Source organism: Mauremys reevesii, linkage group 4 (assembly GCF_016161935.1).
Source record: "Mauremys reevesii isolate NIE-2019 linkage group 4, ASM1616193v1, whole genome shotgun sequence".
NCBI classification, from domain to species: Eukaryota; Metazoa; Chordata; order Testudines; family Geoemydidae; genus Mauremys; species Mauremys reevesii.
The window spans coordinates 112,470,160-112,476,159 of NC_052626.1; the positions used below are offsets into that span (position 1 = coordinate 112,470,160).

The 6,000-nt window shown below is 53.3% G+C and overlaps 1 protein-coding gene across 3 annotated transcripts in view; it reads right to left on the bottom strand.

The window, feature by feature from the left end:
- Nucleotides 1-4,658, bottom strand: part of LRRC56 (leucine rich repeat containing 56) — a 120,877-nt gene extending 116,219 nt beyond the window's left edge. For all 3 annotated transcript variants that reach the window (XM_039535342.1, XM_039535341.1, XM_039535343.1), the window contains exon 1: nt 4,478-4,658. The gene's annotated coding sequence lies outside the window, so the exon portion shown is untranslated. The remainder of the gene's footprint in view (nt 1-4,477) is intronic.
- Between the last annotated feature and the right edge of the window lie 1,342 nt (nt 4,659-6,000).

The window sequence follows — 6,000 nt, forward strand, 5'->3', positions numbered from 1 at the left end:
CTTAGGATGCATTTATAAAAAAGTTTGTTAGGATGTCCTCCATCCTGAGAGGAGCCAGGGACATCTCGTCGGTAAGCCTCCCTTAGGTAGAAGCAGAGCCCTTTGCAGAAGGTTTTGGCAAGCCTTTCTTTCTGGGCCACCGTGGTAGCCACTTGCACCATGCCATGCAGCATCAATTATGTAGTAAATATTCACCGTGCATCAAGGGCATTGGGGAGGCATCCGCTGCTGGCATTCAAGAAGCATCCGCTCTTTATCTTGTTCTTCTATCCTCAGTAAAGTGATGCTCGTTCAGGATAACCTGGGTAAAAATCAGGATAACCTGTTCTACTGGGGCCATTTTTTGGGGTAGGGCTAAAAAGGCTCGTGCTTTAAAAAAGCTTGCGGAGCGGGCGATCTTGAGCATGGGTGAGGAGCCGCGAATCTTTCTGTTTGGTCACCGGCGAGGTGATCTCTTCAGTTGGTGACAAGCAGGAGGTGGGGAGGAAGGGAGGGTTGGGGAGGGGGGTTGTTGATTGGCAGGGAGCCAGCGTGGAGGGAGGTAAATCACTGAGACAGTGATGCTGCATGCTGATGGCATCACCTGATGCTGATGCCTGGATGTGAGATCTGTGAGATCTGTAGATGAAGATGACACTATGTGTTAAGATGAAAAGATGAAGTACAAAAAAAATGTAACATGTAAAGTGAAAGTGCTTTGAAATGTGAAAGCAGATGTACCATGTATCAAATGTAGCTTTTTCAATGTTCTCCTCCCTCATCCAGCTGCAGCTGCAGTCTTTCCGAGCGAAGTCCCCCCCTCTCCAAGGCCATGACAGATAGCAGCGGCCAGAAGAGAGAAGAGAGAGAAGATGAGATTGGAATGATACGTGGAAAAAGATTACAGATGAAAGAGCAGTGAACGTGAGGACAGGACAGACAAGAGGCCAGTGAATAGAGGAGACAGGAGGGAGGACAGAGATGAGAGAGAGGAGAGGAACAACGGCAGGAGGCGGGAGGATGAGGAAGGGCTGCAGGAAGATCAGCGGCACGGGCTGCAACGCTGGGTGGAGACTCAGGAACAACAGGCCTGGCTCTGCGCCGCAGTGGAGCTTCATCACAGGCAGCAGGACATGTCAGGCCCTCAGCAGGACCTGCAGAACCGCTGCAGCCCCTGCTCCCCCCCCCTCCCTCCCCCCACCCCGTAGGCTGCCCCTGGATGCCCCACTCTCCCGTGGGACCCCCCCGGCACTCTCCACACCACCCCTCCACCCCCCCTGGACAGCCCATACAGTTCTCCTCCCTTTAATGAAAAATTTAAATACTCTTCTCTTTTACTTTCTCTCCTCTTTATTTATGCTTTACTTTTACTCATACTTTTTTAAATGAAAAAAATTTTTTTTAATGCTTTTTAAATGAGGGTGAGGGGGAGTGCACAAACAGGGAGGGAGTCACTGGGAGGGGATGAAGCAGCAGGGGGTTGGGTTCTTCTGAGACAACACAGCAGTCACACACTCTCTTCTAGCTCGCTGGCTTCTCTGATGTGCCTCTCTGATGCGCCACCCTGTTCTCTCCTGCTCTTCTAATCTCTGCTCTCGCTCCTCCCAGGTGATTGGCCCTCAGCCTCCCAAGCCCCACCAGCACTCCCGCATAGAGGTCAAGCAACAGCAATACATGCAGCAAGCAGAATACAAGGCAGCAGCAATAACATAGGGAGCATGCACTTGGCTGTGGTTGATTAGACTCAGTAATGTCCTGTAATTGCACTTTTATTCACACATTCATCAGCCCACCATCAATTCCTGTACCACCATCCTGTTGACCAGCAGATGGGCTGCCAGATCATCTTGCCTGTCAGGCTGATCAAATCAGATGGCCAAAGGGTTCATCCAGGTCCCCAACTGAAGTCCATCAGTACTAACGGCACTGCAGCTGCTTAAAGACCCTCTGACAAGTAGGTGGTCTGTCCACGTGGATGTTTGTGAACGTTGCTTCTGACCCTCCGTGAACTCCCAGCCCCCCCACCAGCAAGCGTCCTTGATGCTGGTGCCCTGCCGTACCTCAATTGTTCACCAGGCCTGGCTATGCATATCGATAGTCAGTGGTCCATATGGGTTCCATCCATGTCCCCCAGGCCATTGCAGCAAATGGCCTGCACGCCTCCATCCATCTACAGAGCCACAGCAGCCTTCCATTGACTAGCCTGCACTTGCATCGGCTTGCTGCACAGTAGCAGCAACAACCTTCAATTGACTCCTCTATGTTGTGTGTTGGGCCCCAGTAGATTTTCCAACCAGCAGCACTTTCGCCACTTGCTTCTCTACTGTGAGTGTTGCTATGCTTCCACAGGGTGGGTCGCTTCAGCACAGTCTGCTGTGGGGCAAGGCTGCATCATGTGCTTTTCTCCACTGGGAATCGCCCCACACCTGGGGCACTGCAAGCACCATGCCCACCAAGAGTCACAAATCGCCCTGCCGGGCCAACACAATCCGCAGACACCAGGAACAATCCACCCCCAGACCCACAAAGCGGGGGCACGCGCATGGCATAATGATAATTCCCTGCCTCATCACTGTCATCACGCACATTCCAGATCGGGGCCATCCGCGCTCTTACTGGCGTCGGTTCGATTCTCGCTCTGTCGCACCGCTGCTTCAATCCGCCTCTTAACATCTCGATGAGAGGTGTCCTGGTGAGCTGAGCAGGGTCCATGCTTGCTGTGCGCGAGCGTCTGCTGTTCCTTGCAACATGTGCATGTGCGCGTGCGCATTGTGCTGGCTGCGTCCAGGGAGGTGAGGGCAGTGAGGCTGCAAGTAGGCCGGGCTCTGCCGCTTGCACGAGGAGAGGGGGGAGGAAGGAGGGCCCAACCCAGCTCAAACCGAAAGGATAAATCGCACTGGTGCAGCTTGCCCCATCTCAGCAATAGAAGGGGGTGCGACTAGCCTGGGATAGCTCCATTTTATGTACCTAGGTCTCCCAGAATTTTAAACACAGTACCCGTGGGGATTTACGCCCACATAAAATGTGTTTTATGCAAGTCATAATTTTTATAAAATAGTTTTTTAAATAAATAAATGTCTTTGTCCATTTCAGAAGCAGCTAAAAACTATGAACAATAAATTACTCCCATCTCTTAAAATAATCAGGGATAATTCCCTACATTTTGGGATTAGCTTGGGTTATTTATATTTCAATATGCTTCCCCTCAAAGCTCCACAGACTTGTACAATTTAAATGCGCAATTTAAAAAAAAACCAAACAGATTAATTGTCAACCCTCAAACAAGCAGACAACATCAAATATTCTGTATAAAGGATTTTTTCCCCTCCAATATGATAGATGCTCTAGTACAGGAACACAAACTGTGTTCAGTCTTAAAACCTTAGAATGTATTAGACAAATTCACTAAAAAAAGATTTTTGCTTATTCTGAAAGGCTTGTCTAAATCAGTGTTCCCAGTCTTTTCAGATAATTGTATGAGTTTAACTGTACCAGTCAGTGCCTGCTGCCTCCTGTTCAATTGGGCATAATTACTAATAAATAATAATGCATAGACCTTTACACTTTACAGCATTTCTATTCTCCAAGAACTACACAAACATTAAATAATTTTCAGAACACCCCCATCAAGTAAGCAAGTGTTATCACCCTCATATTATAGATCAGGAAAAAGAGGCACAAAAAACAGGGACTTGCCTAGGGTCACACAATAAACAGAGCCAGGATTAGAATCTAGGAGTTTCTGGCTCCCTGTCTTGTGTTCAAAATGCAATGTCTCAAAATCACAGGATTGGAATTTTCAAGAACACAAATTTCACAGCAAATGGCTTGGAAAGCAGATAGCAGCCCGCAACACGTGCAGCACAGAGACATATCATTAAGATACAGGTAGGGGAAAGCTAAGAGTACCAGCAGGGCTACCATGGCTAAGATATTTATGCAGTCTCATGGCCTGACACTACTTTGTTATATTATAATGATATTGCGCCAGGATGCAACACCCCAAAGACAGAACCATGTTTGCCCAGACTGGGAAACGACGTGGAGGTCACCCCTCAAAAGTGAGGAGGATCCCACAAACACCAGGTTGGAATTCTGAGTGGTAGCCATGTTAGTCTGTATCAGCAAAAACAACGAGGAGTTCTTGTGGCACCTTAGAGACTAACAAATTTATTTGGGCATTAGCTTTCATGGGCTAAAGTGGGTTATAGCCCATGAAAGCAGATGCCCAAATAAATGCATTAGTCTCTAAGGTGCCACAAGGACTCCTCATTGTTTTTACCAGGGTGGGCAGCTCCTCTTCATACCCAGGCACGAAGGGGCTGAAGTATGGCAACACCCATCCCAGTGCCTGCTTGGGCGGGCGCGCTATGGGCACAGGGAAGGCACTTCCTGCGGTTTCCCTTTTCTCCCGCCCTAGGGTAACTGTGTCTCCCCCACAGCCTCTGGTACAAACATGCTCCCGGGGGGCAGCCAGCCCCTGGGTTCAGACTCCTACCTGCTGTTTATCTCCCGCTGCCAGCACAAGTGGAAGGAGCTCAGCACATCTTCCCCCGCCCCACAGGGGAAAAGACTCAGCCTCTGCCCCCGCAGAGGTGAAGGAGCTGGGGGTGCCCCACGCAGGCCGACCCGCGGGCTTCCAGGTTAGCGTGAGCAGCAGGCAGCGGCCAGGCCTCAGGTTGCCCTGGCAACTGGCTCATTTGAATATGTTCATTAAATATTCATGACCTCTAGTCACGTGACCCGGCCCCTCCCTCCAGGCAGCGAGGAGAGTTGTGCCCGCTTGCGCGTGCATTTCCCTCAGTCCCAGCCCGGGGGTGGTGGGCTCTGGGCTCTGCCGTGGGCCGCGCTGGCTCCTGCTGCCGCCTCTGCCTCTCGCAGGGCCTGTCAGCTCCTTGGGAAATGCCGCTAGCAGCCTTAAGCCTAGAGAATATGCGCCCCCCGCTTGTCTCCTCCCCTGCCCCAGACGGCAGCTTCAGAGGGGAATGGGCTAGCACCCTCCCGCCGCCCCGCCTTTGCCTTTGCCTACCCATCCCTGCCCATGTGCCCACCTCTTCCTTTCCTCACTCCAGCCCCGTCCAGTGCCCCCCTCCACTTCTGCATAGCCACCTGCACAAAATTCCCCACCCTCATTGTTGGTCCAGCCAGCAACTGCCTCAACACACCTTCCCAGCCCCCTCAGTCCTCCCCCCTCTTCTGGTCTTCTCCATCTGTGCGTGCCCACCAGGGGCGGCTCTAGGCACCAGCGGCCAGCACCCACCACGGCGGCATGGGCGGGGGGGGGGAGGCATGGTTCGTCGGAGCTCGCGCCGCATGCGCGGCAGGTCCCGCGGAGGGGAGAGCGGGGACCTGCGCCGTCATGCCTGCGGCGGCCCCCCGCGGTCCCGCGCTCCGCGCTCGCGGCCGCGGCCGCGCGGCAGCGCCGCCGCGGGCTCGCTCGGCCGGCGGCAGGCCGCGGGGCCGCTCCCCAGCGGCCAAGCCACGCGTCCACCGCCGCCCCTCCCCGGAGAAGAGAGGAGGAAGGAAGGGGGGGAAGCGCGGGGCGGGGGCGGCTGCGCAGCGCGCTGCTTGGGGCAGGAGCGCCTGCAGGTGCCCACTGCCCTGTCTCTGCATTACTCCCCTAGCCAGTTCTCTCAAACCCAGCGTCCCCATATCCATTCCCACCCCCAGCCTTACTAAGGCCTCCTCCAGCTCCATTCCTCACCAGACATACACATGTACCTACCCAAGCTCCAGCCCCCTCTTTACCACCCCATCCAGTCCCCTTCTGCCCCTCCCTGCATCAGTTTATGCAGGCCCTAGCCTTACTATGGTCACCTTTGGTCCCCACCTCCCCCACACCCTTCTGCTTATTGCCTCATCCAGCCCCCTTGTTTCTGCCTTTACCAGCCTCCCCCTTCAACACACACTCCCCTGCTTTTGCACACAGTTGCCCAGCTGTTTAGAGCCCTTTGTGTGATATCCATCACAGATATGAGAGCAGTGAGCCAGACTTTGCATGGGGCCACATTGTTTTCCCCT